The following is a 14833-nucleotide window of genomic DNA, read 5'->3' as shown; positions in this document are numbered from 1 at the left end:
TTTCAATCAAGATTCCAGTTTCTCAGTCGGGTAAGTGAATTGGCTCAGGTGAGATAAAATGCCAAGCCCAGGCCCAGTCAGAATTAGCTGTTCAAGTAAAGTGACATGGCTTTCAGAGGAGGGAAGTTCTCAGAGGCACAGGTGATAGCCTTGCAGGTGTGCAAAGGCCGCTACTGTAAATATCTGTGGCACCAGCGCCAGGAGATGATTATTTATTATTTTGCAAGCTTCAAGCATAAAATTATATCTGTCAACAAGCCTATGGGATCAGAAACTTTAAGAAGCAAAGATACCAATGAGCCTTAGTGCTATGCAACCAATTAACAGAATGTGCATGCTGACAATAAGCAGTCAACCTGGAAAAAAATATATAGTTTAGCTATAATCTAATCTGTACCTCAGATTCTTCTTTACTTAATTTCTTTGAGATTGTATTATATTCCTTTGAGACTGAATCTCAGAGATTTATTGGCCACAGGATGCTATATGGTAAATACATAAAAATCCTGACAGGTCCTGGGATGGAGCCCCGCATCAGGCTCTCTGCTCAGCAGGGAGCCTGCTTCCTCCTCTCTCTGCCTGCCTCTCTGACTGCTTATGATCTCTGTCTGTAAAATAAATAAATAAAATCTTAAAAAAAAAAAAGTGGTCAATGTAATCCATTGCTGTACTTGGCATCACTATACTTTTGTAAAGTGCTCAGCCCTTTCTTTTGCTAACGCAACTCCTGGGAATCTGCCACTTTCGTACCGGGTGAGGTTCTAAAACCAAACTACAGCCCTTATATAGGATGAAACTTTCAGGGTATTCAGACACCATTCTTACTCCATTCAGAGAAGTTCAGCTTTGGGTTTGATGTTTTTGTAAATGGTGGAAGATAACTAGACTTAGCGCTATTCAAAGTGTGGTCTGCAGAACCATACGGATCTATGAATTATTTGTTTTGGGTCCATGAGACTAGAAAAATAAATTTAGTCTAAGTCTATTACATTATTCATGTGCATATTTTCAGAGTTGTTTTAAAAAGAGGAGAAAGATGTCTTTCTAAGAAGACATTTATTAAGGATCAGAGGTCAAGGGTAATAATGCCACTGTGTGGCAACAGTCTATCTGATGTGATGTCAACCCCCACAGGAAAACAGAGGAGGAAGGGTGGAGATGTATATTCTCTGAACTTCTGAACTTGACTGGATTTGTCTGAGAATCCTAAGAGCATCTTCAGTCCAGCAAAGAAGCCAAGTTAATGATGCTTCTTCCTCAGGAGGTGTCTCAGGAGATAGTACCAGGACCTTGTGATCATGACTTGAGCTGAAGGCAAAGGCTTAACCCACTGACCCACCCAGGCACCCCTACACTGACCAATTTTAAAAGAGACAATTTCATCATTTAGTCAACACAAGTTAGTAAGTGTCTAATATGAATACTAATTCCCAGTATAAGTTCTGATTATATAAAGATGAAGGAAATACACATTGACCGCGCCCTTATGGAGTACATTATTTTGGAGTATGGCTGAGAAACACATATCGAGGGCATAGAGAGTCATCTAGATCTAGGATCTTAGGCCTTCTTTACCATGAAAATGTCCACCTGTGGCTTCTTCTTCTACTTACTAACTACATACCTAGATCATAGAAGGATGACTGCAGTTGGGAACTGATGATGAGTTGGCACTGATAATGTTTTTAGCAATTCCCTGGACTTTTCCATTTTAGCTATCCAAAGTGAATAAAAGCAGGCACACCTGCAAGATTAAAATATTTATATATTGCCAAAGCAACTCTATGAGGTAACAGGCTGCCCTCATTTTGCTACTAACTGGAGACAAGAGTGGGTAGAGATTACCTCTCAACAAAAGAGTATTTGTCTCCTCCTGTTTACGACTTGCATTATGGAGGTATCTTTTTTACTGGGCAGGAAGCAAGTGAAGTATATAAAGGAAGAACTCTTCATTCACTCACCACTGTCCTCAGCAGCTAGCTCAGTGCCTTGCACATAACACCTGCTCAATGCAACGTAGACGGACTGAAAAAACGAGAGCCGCCTTCTTCGTGATGAGGAAGAATGTTCCTCCTTCCTTATTGACTCAGACATGAAATATATTTTTCTTTTGAAAAAGCAAATTGAAAAAAATATATACCAAAGAACAATACAGATCTGTCTCCAAAATCAGATTTGTTTCCAAATATTTGCATACTTAATTTTTAACCAGACATATAAGGGCTGAAATTCTTTTCTTTTCCCTTTTTTTTTTTTTACCTTTTGATCTAATAAATGTGAACTTTATGAAATCTAAGGGAGGCAAGACAGCCGCCAATCATAGGATAAATACTTAAAGCTTCTTTTATTGTTTTTCAGCTGGTGCCCTTTACCAAAGGATATCTCCTGTGTTCCTCTGTGACAGAGGCTGCATCAAAACATTTCATTTTATGGAAGCGATTAGACACACATCTGTTCCAGAACTTCCATATTAAATGCTTGTCCGCATAGACCACGTGAATTTCAAAACACATGGAGGCCCCGAGGGAGGTTTTAAGTCATATTGTTATAAAAGAACTTGTTGTGGGATTTGGTCCTCATTCACTTCGGTTCAATGGAAACACAACCTTTGATTCTTTGAGTACTTAAAAACCTGTGGTTATCTCTGCTGAAACCAACCTAAGAAAGATTATAATAATTTTGGCTTTTTATATTTATTTCACATGTGCATTTTTTTTTAAAGATTTCATTTATTTATTGACAGAGAGACACAGTGAGAGAGGGAACACAAACAGGGGGAGTGGGAGAGGGAGAAGCAGGCTTCCGGCTGAGCAGGGAGCTGGATGCTGGGCTGGATCCCAGGACGCTGGGATCATGACCTGAGTGGAAGGAAGGCAAAGGCTTAACCCACTGAGCCGCTTAGGCGCCCCTAACATGTGGCTTAAAAGATGTCTTTTCACCTCTGTATCCCAGTACTGAGCTTGGTGACTATTCAATAAATAATCGTGGAATGATTAAAAGAATGTATGTGTGACAATAAGAAAAACTAAGTCACTGAGATTCTAGATGTGTGAACATAAAGACTTTATATGAGGATGAAACCTAATTTTATTTCCTTTATTAATAATTAGAATAATAAAATTAGTAAGGTAAAATTAAATATTTTTAAGCAAATATACACATGCAAATAAATCAGTTATGTATCTGCAAATTGTCTAATAGCTATTCATTACCCCAACTGGCTCGGGCTTTAGAAAATAAGATTCTAGGTAAAAGATATAAAAATATTTAATGCAAAATCAGAGAAGGTAAGAAAACTAAAATTTATATATATGTATATATATAATTTTATTATATATATAAACTAAAAATTATATATATGTATAGGCATATACATATATATTTTAATGTGTGAGATCATTGTATGTTTTTTATTTTTTTAAAGATTTTTATTTATTTATTTGACAGAGGTCACAAGTAGGCAGAGAGGCAGGCAGAGAGAGAGAAGGAAGCAGGATCCCCACGGAGCAGAGAGCCCGATGCAGGGCTCCATCCCAGGACCCTGAGATCATGACCTGAGTCAAAAGCAATGGCTTAACCCACTGAGCCACCCAGGCGCCCCCATTGTATATTTTTTAGTGCAGTTTTTTTTCCTCATTCCTAAATTCCTGTCCCCCTTTGTTTTCCATCCCTATATCACCATAGTCATAGGATTCGCTTTAACAACTGGTTTGTATTTCCCAATTCAGAAAAAGTTTTCCTCCTACTTACAAATATTTGAAGCAAATTATTACTCTTCTTTGCTTCTCGACTAGAAACATCTTCCCATGTAGGTACTGTAATTCTCCTCAGTGATTGTTCTTCCGCGATACTTGGTTCTCTGTCCTCCCGCCACCCCCTCTTCCCGCCGTTTCTCCTCCTTCTCCTCTCCTCATGACTCACTCTCATTCTTACGTTTCAGATTTTAGTCATATCAGCCATCCTTATTGCTCCAAAGAAGGGCAGGGTGTTCCAATTATTCTCTAAAAACATGACTTCTACCACCTTTTTTGAAAAAACCCACATTATGATTCTGGTGGAAGAAGAGTTTCATGTTTTCTTTTCATCCCTGAGTTAAAAATCCTCGTTTCCTGCCCTCTGCATTGAGACTTTTCATGCAATCCCTATTCCAACATTTCTGACTTTTGGACTTCTAGTTGTCCTTGTTATATACTTTTCACTTCTGAACTGTAGGCTAGGACTGTATCTTGCTCACTTTTTATCTCCAGCCCTTGGCTTCGTGATCCACACACTAAGAATCTCCATAAATGTTTGTTGATTGAAGTAATCGATGAACCAATGAAAAGGGAAAATTTACTGTTCAACTTGAAATCCATAAAGTTAGAGCTACATTTAGTTCTGACAGAAGAGGGGTACCTGGCTGGCTTAGTGGGTTAAAGTCTCTGCCTTCGGCTCGGGTCATGGTCTCAGGGTCCTGGGATCAAGCTCCACATCGGGCTCTCTGCTCAGCAGGGATCCTGCTTCCCACTCTCTCTCTGCCTACTTGTGATCTCTCTCTGTCAAATAAATAAATAAAATCTTTTAAAAAAATAATATTTTTTAAAAGATTCTGACAGAAGAATCTCTAACCTCCTATTTTTTCTTTTTCCAAATCTATGATTGTACATAAAATGGATTTAATTAAATGCTAAGAAACTATAAATAATGACAATGAGTAAGATCAGTAATTCAATAGCCATAGTTTTAAAGAAAAAAATTTTTATCCTTGCCTTAAAAAAAGACTTTAAAATGTGGGATGCCTGGGTGGCTCAGTTAAGTATCTGCCTTTGGCTCACATCATGATCCAAGGGTTCTGGGGTCAAGTCCCCATTGAGCTCCCTGCTCATCTGGGAACCTGCTACTCCCCCTGCCTGCCTCTCCCCCTGCTTGTGTGCTCACTCTCGCGCGTGCTCTCTCTCTCTTTCTCTCTCTCTGTCAAATAAATAAAATCTAAAAGATAAAATAAATAAAATAAAATAATTTGGGTCGGGGGTGCCTGGGTGGCTCATTTGGTTGGGCATCTGCCTTTGGCTCAGTCATGATCTCCAGGTCCTGGGATCAGACTCCCTGATCATCACAGAGTCAGCTTTTCTCTCTCTCTCAATCTTTCCCTCTGCCCCTCCTCCCTGCTTGTTCCCTCTCTCTCTCCCTTCTCAAACAAACAAACAAATAAATAAATAAATAAAATCTTTCTTAAAAATTAAATAAATAAAGTAAAATGGTTTGGGTTGTTTAAAAAAATAAATAAAATGATTTGACAGTTTAATAACAACATATTTGATGATCTATATAAACTTCATCTGAAATATTATTAAAATCATTGAACTGAAAACTATATACAACATCAATTAAAATAAAAATATCTGTTGTACACTGAAATCTAAAAATTTTAATATTTATGCATCTTGCCCATACTGTCTTCCTTCACTCCATATGCCTTTCTTTCTACCCAGGCACTTTGTATTTCCCCCTGTGCACTTTACTGCACACATCATAAAGTAATCAATGAGGAACTGAATTTTTCTTTTAAGGATATTATCCATTCATAAATTATTTAGTAAATAGTAAATATATTTTAGATCTAACCAAACAGACATTTAAAAAATTTATATGAAGTGGATTAGTATTTTTTAATTCTAAAATGGACTTTAGCAGTTGTCCTTTTTAGTACCTAATTTGTTAGATAATGACCGTTGGTCTATTTGTACTTTGCTACTCGTGTCGTGGTCTTTTTGAAACGCTCTCATTGTAAATTCCTATTCTCTCTGGTTATAGAACTTAGCACACTCTTTGTTTTCTAATATGTCCTTTAGTTAATCTTGTTGTTAATTAATGGCAACTAAATTAGAGACCAATTGGGAATGTGTATGTTAATAAAGTTTGTAATAAATGAATATGGGCAGTAGCAAAGATTTTAAGCCATAAAACTGTAAGCATGGCATCCGAGTCTCTTGACAGAAATGAGAACTAAGACTCTAGTACATGATGAGCTCAGAGAAGGTCTTCTAGTAATTGAAAGTGGCCCCTGGGTTCTGAAGATGTCACACAGCATCATACTTGTGACTACTTTAAAAGCCCCCTTTTTTCAGTCTCTCTGTGAAAATCTTGCTTGATTTGTTAACCTCTGAACATTACTGCCTGGAGTGGAGAACAATTAGATTCATTAATTTGTTTCCCTTCTCACTTGATTTAATACGTCCTCAGTAATAGACTCACTAACAATTGTAGTCTTGACTTTAGTACTTATTAGCAAATTATACTTTAAGCTGAATATTAAATTATCATTGAGGAATGTGAATAAAAAGAGAGCAATTCAAAGCTGGAAAAAGAAATAAAAACCTATTTTTGGCACACACTTTCAGAGGTATAGGATTTATATACTCAGAATTGTGGCATAATTTTTTCACACTATATTTTTTCTTAGTTAAACATAGTTTCTATAATGAAAAGAGATGTTTTCTTGAGTATAAATTATTAAATGATTCTGTCATGCCCCAAGGGAGGGATACTTCATACAGTTGATGGGTACTGATGGGCCTTGAGTATTCTAACAAATTAATTCTGTCTCTAAACAGCCTTGATTGAAAGAGTTCTAGTTTACTTTGGTGGACAGCTAGTTTTTAAACCTGCTGTGAATAATTAAAATGTCGGATTAATAAACACATATTAAAGATACAAAAAGAGAACAAGAAACATGTAGGCTGAGTTTGTACTCAAAGTTTGACTAAAGAGGTAGGTGGAGTAACAGACAGAAAAGTCACTTTCATTCTGAATACCTCCATCTCTACAATACACATCTGTGAACTAGAGAGGAAAGATCAAAACCCAGTACCCAAGCAAAGTAGGTGTTGTTCTGGGAGATCTTTCCCACTTTCGTAGGAAAGCCCAGGATGTTGTACCTGTTGGGATGGAGGCAGACCAGCTCAAGGCTTGTTTCCCAAATTCTAACTTCAACTGTGAAACTGCAGTAAATGATGCTGTTACTGCACACAGAATATGATGGAAAAGGGAAGAAAAGTCTGGAGGAGTGTGGTGGAAGAAACCTTCCTAGACAACCTTCACATGATTGGTTACATAGTCACATAAGAAGTAGGTAGGCCAGTGACTGTCAAACCTTGAACTTCATTTGAGTGTATTCCAATTGCTGAAATATCATTTTCAAACAGACCACAAGGCAGCTGACTATCTATCGGCACACCAGGGAAAACAACTTGGATATGAACTGGAACTAAGACTAACAAGAAGAAAGCAGCATAGATAATTGGGTCTTTCACCAAATTGACTTTGTTCCTTTCTAAAAGTAGATGACAAACTTTAACATTATCTAAAGGGATCATGAAAGTATAAAAATGACATAGTAAGATTTAAAAATAAGCCAAAACAGAGCTTCCAGACAGAAATACAAGGACTAGCATTAAAAAATCAGGAGAGCATTCCAGGACCAGCTAAGATGGAATAACTCGATATAAATCCATCTCTCCCACTGATCTCAACTAAAATTGTGGGGCATTTTTCAAAAACAACTACATGAAAACACTGATGAATAAAGAACAGTGGAGAGATTTGGGAGAGAAATTAGCTTTTGAAGAATAAACTGTTCTGTGTGGGAGTTTCCTTTTTATTTCCTTCCTTCTCCTTTATTTTTTGGCTTTGTAGCCCAAGTAACAAACTTTAAATAAGTCACAGAAAACAAAAACTCTAAGAAAAATCTTTATTTTTTTTTCCTGGCTAAAGGACTAGAAAAAGAGCCGAATAGTCTGAAAACAAAACAAACAAAACCAAAATATTTTACTCATAAACCACGAAAATAAGTCTTTGGGATCTGTGGGGTATGAAGAAATCCCTGAGTGAAGAGAGCTGAACATGAGAATCCTCTAACACCATGTAAGATCTAACACAAGTCTAAGGTTTACATACGAACTGTGCATACATGTAGGAAAACAGAGGAAATATCACAAAGGCTATGAGAAGAAAACCATGACGGAATGCTCCACCCATGTCTCAGACTGACCCTGGAGTGTCCTATGTGTATGGTGAACCCAGATAGCCAAGCATGGTGCTTGAAAACCGAACTTGGACTGCAATCACTGCTCACATTAATTGTGAACTGAACCTAACTGAGTTGACTGCCTGCTAGAATGAACAAATCAGTATGATCTAAAAAATATTTTTTCAGGCTCCAGAATCTCACAATATATTTAACATTCCCAGGATACCATTCAGAATTACTTCACACACAAAGAAGAAAGGGCATCTGGAAAGTTAAATAAATCTAACCAATTAATTGAATCCAATTTCCTTTAAAAAAAAAAAAAAAGTCAACCCCTGGGATACCTGGGTGGCTCAGTGAGTTAAGCATCTGCATGACCAGCATCATGCAGGTCATGATCTCTGAGAGGGTCCTGGATCAAGCTCCACATCAGGCTCCCTGTTCAGTGGGGAGTCTGCTTCTCCTTCTCCCTCTCCCCACCACTCATGCTCACTCTCTCTCTCTCTCTCTTTCTCAAGTAAATAAAATCTTTAAAGAAAAAAAAAAAAACAACTCACAATTATCCAGCTGTTTGGATTATCAGATTAAAAACTTTAAAATAGGGGCACCTGGGTTGCTCAAGTAGTTAAGTGTCTGCCTTCAGCTCAGGTCATGATGTCAGGGTCCTGGGATTGAGCACCCTGGTGTGCTCCTTGCTCAAAAAACTGAACTTCCTGGGACTGAGCTCCACACCAGGCTCCCTGCTCAAAAAACAAAACTTGAAACTAGCCATCATAATGTACTTCATGAGGTCAAGTTGAATGCCTTTGACATAAATGGAAAGATAAATGGGGAAAAGATATTTTGTACTGAATAGACACTACACAAGAGAACAAAATGGAAATTATAGATCTGAAACCTAAAATACATGAAATATAACTAGGGCATTAATACCAGAATAAAGATGACAGAGAAAAGAAAATAAACGAATAGTAATCATTCCATCTGGAGAACAGGGAGAAAAGAAAAAAACCAAAAAAAATATTAAACAAAACAACAGAGATTTGTACCATAATGTCAAAAGATCTGACATTGGTGTCACTTGAATCCCAGAAGGAGAGGAGAAAGAGACTGGTACAGAAAAAGGATTTGAAGAAATAATGGCTGGGAACATCCCCAAATTGTTGAAAGACATACATTACAAATTTCAGAAGCTCAGCAAACTCCTAAGAGGATAAACTCAAAAGCGCACCAAGATATATCAAACAAAAGCATTAGAAAGCCAAAAGTGAATAAAAAGATGTTGTAAGCCTCCAGGGTAAAAATATAAATGCTATAAACAGGAATGTGACTGAATAAATACAGATTTTACATCAGCAACCTAGAAGATAGGAGACAACAGGGCCGTATCTTTCAAGCACTGATAGAAAGCAAACATCAACACATTTTGTACCAAGTGAAACACAGTTTAGGAATGAAGAAAAAAAAATAGAGGCATTTTAAATTAAAGAAAACTAAAACAATTTGTCACCAGTGTGTCTGCTTTATAATAAATAAAGGAAATTCTTAGGAGGATGGGAAATGATTCCAGAGGGTAACATGGATTTTCATGAATGAAAGAGTAGCAAGAGAAAGGGTAACAATTCACCGTACACATAAAAGCCTGGAAAAATGCAAAAGACTGCCTGTTGTCTCTTAAATTCCTTAAAATATGTATGACTGTTGAAAGCAAAAGTGATGTTTTTCTGGCTGGCTTTGAGGTATACAATGTAATATACATGAAAACGAAAGTTGAGTAGAGAAGGTAGAGAGACTGATATAAAAGCCTATGTATTTTCTTTGAAGAACGAATGATAACTCTAAGTAGATTATAGGTTAGGTGTGCATAGTATAAACCTTAGAGTAACAATGAAGGAGAAACAAAAACACACAGCAAAAAGTAATGGGGTGTATTAAATGCAGAATTAAAAATTAAAACGGCCCCAAAGAAGGAACAAAATGGTGAATGAGGGTGTGGGGGAAGGACACAAAGAAAACAAGTAACAAAATGGCAAACCTATACAATATCATTATTAATAACTACATAAAATATACATGACCTAACTGCTAATACAAACAGGAGGAATTATAAACAAATCTGAAATTATAGAAAGTTTTAGCACTCCTTTCTCTGCAATTGATAGGAAAGGTAGATATAAAATGTAGGATAAAATAGAGCTGGCTTTGACTTTTAATTATGGTGCATATTAAAACATCTGACCAACAACCAGTGAATACATATTCTTTCAAAGGCACATAAACCATTCACCAAGGTCGATCATATAATAGATTGTAAAAAAATCTCAGCAAATTAAAAACAAACAAATCAATTAAAGTATGTCACTCTGACCATAATCAAATTCAAATAGAAATCAATAATAGAAATATACCTCTACAATACTCAAATAGGATATTAAACACATTTCTAAATAACATATATGTCAAAGAGGAAGCCCCAAGAGAAATTAGAAAATATTTTGGACGACATGGAAATGAATGTATATCAAATGTGTGAAATGCAGTTAAAGCAGAGATTAGGCAGAATTTTTTTCTCACTAAATACCCATATCAGAAAAGAAGAAAGGTCTCAATCAATATTCTAAGTTTGTACCTTATACACACACACACATTAACATATATTTTATATAATTTATATTATATATAATTTTATTATAAATTATAAATTTTATATTTACTTTATTTTATATTAATATAAATGTATTTTATGTTATATTTATATATCACAAATATATTATATATATTATATATAATATTTATATTATATTTATTTTATATTAATATAAATATATATAAATATTTAATATTTATTATAAATTATATATTATAAATATAAAAATATTTATATGCTATATATTTATATAGAGAGATAAGTGTAAAAAATGAGATGATAAAAAACAAAAAAAAGCATAAATAATGAAAATAAAAACAGAAAATCAATAGAGAAAAAAATCAATAAAATCCAAAGCAGTTTCTTGTAAAAGATTTACAAACTTAATACAGCTCTATCCAGATCAACCAAGAAAAAGAAAGGAACAAAAATTACCAGTATCCAGAATGCAAGGTTGGTATCACTACAGACACCAAAGACTTAGAAAGGGTTCTTTTCTTCCTTTCTGTTCAGTCTGGGAAATTCTCATTGACTTGTTCTCAGTCAGACCTTACCTATCCTCTGTCACTTCTGCTGTTGATTTCATCCAATTAATTCTCCAGTATAGTCATTAAGTTTTCTGTCCTAGCAATTTAATTTTACTTACAGTTTCATTTTTCTGCCTTATTACTTCATCTTTCCACCTTTCTCCCTTCATTCATTAAATGCCTAAATATTTGAAGTGATTTTAGAATCCTTGTTTTCTAAAGTCAACATAAGTCATATATAGGTCTGTCCTACCGATCACTATTTTTTTTTAATGGGCTACATTTTTCTGATCCTTTGTACATGCCATAGTTTTTATATTTTGTCCTGCACATTTTATACTCAAAGAGCAGTAGAAACTGAAGTAGATGATAATATTCCCCCAGAAAAAGACCTGTTCTTTCCCTATCAGCAAGGGTGAGGGTTTGTTTTATTCCTCCTTCTGATCAAAATTTGAAGTGGGTCAGGTCTCAATTAGAACTTTAATTATTATCAATTTTACTCTGTTTTATATCCTGCAGGTGGTTTCAAGCTCTTTCCTCCATCAGTGTTTTGGATATAAGCACTGTGAAACTCAGGATCATCTTCTGCTTTCTATTCCACGCCCCCCACTCCCAAGCTCCCTTTTGCAAAGAAGACTAGCTCTATGGTTTATACAACCTAGATTTAGGTCTACCACACTAGTTTACCTGTGGTATTCTACATTCAGCTGGTTTCTTCTAATCGCAGAAAAATTTACCTTCCCAGAACACGCTTACTCATCCAACATCCAAACCCAGATTTTAATGTGGTCTCTCATCTCTGATTACCTATTGAACATCTGTCCTTCTCTGGAATTTGATTGTTACTTGCTTCTATAGCTCTTCTGTATTCATCTATCCTTCTCTTCCTCCTTCCCTTCCTCCCTTCCTTCCTTTATGATACTTAAGCTTATCTGTCATCACTTACTTTTACACCAGAAATACTGATATTTTACCATCTTTTATAAGTTATTAAAAGTAGACCATGTCAAAATTTTTCTGATTTTAAAGATTATTATTTCTACTCTGGAAATATATGCCTTCTCAATGAAGACAGGGCTTATAAAAATACTATTTTTTACCTAACCAGTAGAGTAAGAGGTAATTCATGTATATATTCATACAATTATTTATTTCTAAAACTTTTTACTATTCTATATCCCAGGTCTTCTTTTAGTGACTAAGAATTCATAATGAGCAAATCAAAGGTAAAGCAAAATAATCACAATGGACAACTCTTTGGAAAAGATAAAAGAGGGGTGCCTGGGCGACTCAGGGGTGCCATGGGGTGCCTATGTGACTGCCTTTGACTCAGGTCAGGATTTCAGAGTCCTGGGATCTAGCTCTGCACTGGACTCCTTGCTCAGGGGGGAGTCTTCTTCTCCCTCCCTTTCTGTGTTCTCTGTCTCACTCTCACTCTTGATCTTGCTCTCTTTCCAGTAAATAAATAAAATATTAAAAAGAAAGAAAAAAGAAAGTAATAACAAAACATTTTAGTGAATAATGGGTAAAAAATAAGTTGATTTGGGATACTGAGCAAGCAACCTCAACACTCACAAAAATGTATGCTGGAATATCAATTGGTTTACACACTATTTCTTTCCTTTATTAGATTTCAAATTTGACCAGGATAATATCTGGGCTGGTTTTGTTAAACAATTTATATTTGATGCTTTGAAGGCTCTTTTGCTTTCTGTTTATTAGCAATCAAATCACTGTACAAATATTTGCTAAATGAATGAATTCAGTCAGGATCACAACCAAACATCTGGGAGTTTATAATAAAAAAAGGAACTGGATAAAAATAGTCTTAAATAAATATAATGTCTGTGGGTGCAATGATACTGTAAAAATGTTAATGTGTAATTTAGAATGTGACATCTGTAGTCAGAGAGCCTCAATTTCAAGATAAGACCTATCACTTAATATCTTTATGATTTTGGTAAGTTAGTTAATATCCATATACCTCAATTTCTTCTTCATCTCTACTTAGAAAAATAATAGTAGCTTTTCTGTATGTTTTCATGAGCACTAATTAATGTTTGTAAAGTATTTAGAAGAGCACCTGATATTAAAAAAGCACAATCTGAGAGTTTGCTATTCATAGGAATAGTGGTAACAATAGTGTATATTAATATTATATCACTTGTCTATTGCTGTATAACAAATTATCACAAACTCAGTGGCTTAAAACAATACCCATTTATTAGCTCACAATTCTGTGGATCAGGTGTCTGGACTGCGTTCTCTTGTCTAGGAGTTCAGAAAGTCAAAATCAAGGTATTGGCTAGGCTAGATTTTTATTGGAAGCTCTCAGCTCTGAGGAAGAATTTGCTGTGAAGCTTGTTCCAATTATTGGCAGGATTCAATTACTTGGGCTTATAGGGCTAAAGTCCTGATATCTTTCTGGGACTTCCCTTGGATGTTATCATTTCTCCTTAGATCCTTGCCTCGTAGCCTTACCAGCAAGGGAAAATCTCCATCCCATCAAATCCCTCATGCCTCAAATCTCTCCGACTTTCTCTTCTGCGACTAGCCAGAGAATACTGTGCTATTAAAAGGCTCATGTGAGTACATTAAATCTACCAGATAAGCTCTGTGTCTTAACATCAATTAAGAGCCTCAGTTATATCTGCAAAATCCCTTTTTCTATGTAACATAACACAATGAAGGTTGTAATATAGCAGGAACCATCTTCAAATTCTGCCTGCTCCATTTCTCCCAACAGGAATCCCACAAAAAGGTATCTGACATAGAGAACAGACTGTACTAACAACTCTCCAACCTACCTTTCTCCTAACCTTATTATGCTTGTTCCATTAGCATAAATGAAGGACTGGCAAGGATGAAATGACCCTTTTAGGGAATGGAGTGTTTGCAATGAAAAGGTATAGTCTCCCTTCATTCATGCCACCATTCTCCAGAGATTTTGGAAGACTTCAATATCATCACTTAATGATGTGTGAACTGGTGCACTCTCCATAATCAGAGACTAGCAAGCATGTTTCATTTGATAGAGGAGTTTAAGCTACTAGACCAGCAATGCACTGGTGATTCTGGAGATGCAGGAAAATGGATGGAAGAGAGATAGCTGCCATCGGACATGAGCTGCCTGTGAGTCAGCCAACAGCTCTACTGTTTGGTTAGGGAAAGATATGAGCATTTACACCCCAAGAAAATCTTAAATATTTCCCCACATGGAGGTACTGTCACAGTTTGTAATTAAACATCAAGAGAATTTTTTGTTGTTTGGTAGCATGAGATATATTCATGGTAAACCAAACCCAACTTTATTAACAATAAAAAAAAATTAAAGCAAAGTACGTTCATGGTTACAAGATACCATGTGAGGAGCTGCACAAGTCACAAAGTTAGTTCCTTATAGTATTAAATTAAGTTTTGAAAATAATATGTGGCCAGTCAAGAACTCAAATATTATGTGGAACAATATGGAATGACCACAAAATTTAGTGTATTTATAATACATATCATTATAATTTAGATGAGAGAATTTAGTACAATGCATGAGGCGAGGGAACATTTAAGTGAAAATGTTTATTCTTAGGACTTTATGGTTTTCTTCAGCATTGATTGGAATGGAGGATATTATATTATGATGGCTACTCTACAGCT

The sequence above is a fragment of the Neovison vison genome, chromosome 7, assembly GCF_020171115.1.
Source record: "Neovison vison isolate M4711 chromosome 7, ASM_NN_V1, whole genome shotgun sequence".
Taxonomy (NCBI): domain Eukaryota; kingdom Metazoa; phylum Chordata; class Mammalia; order Carnivora; family Mustelidae; genus Neogale; species Neogale vison.
This window is presented reverse-complemented; position numbering follows the sequence as displayed.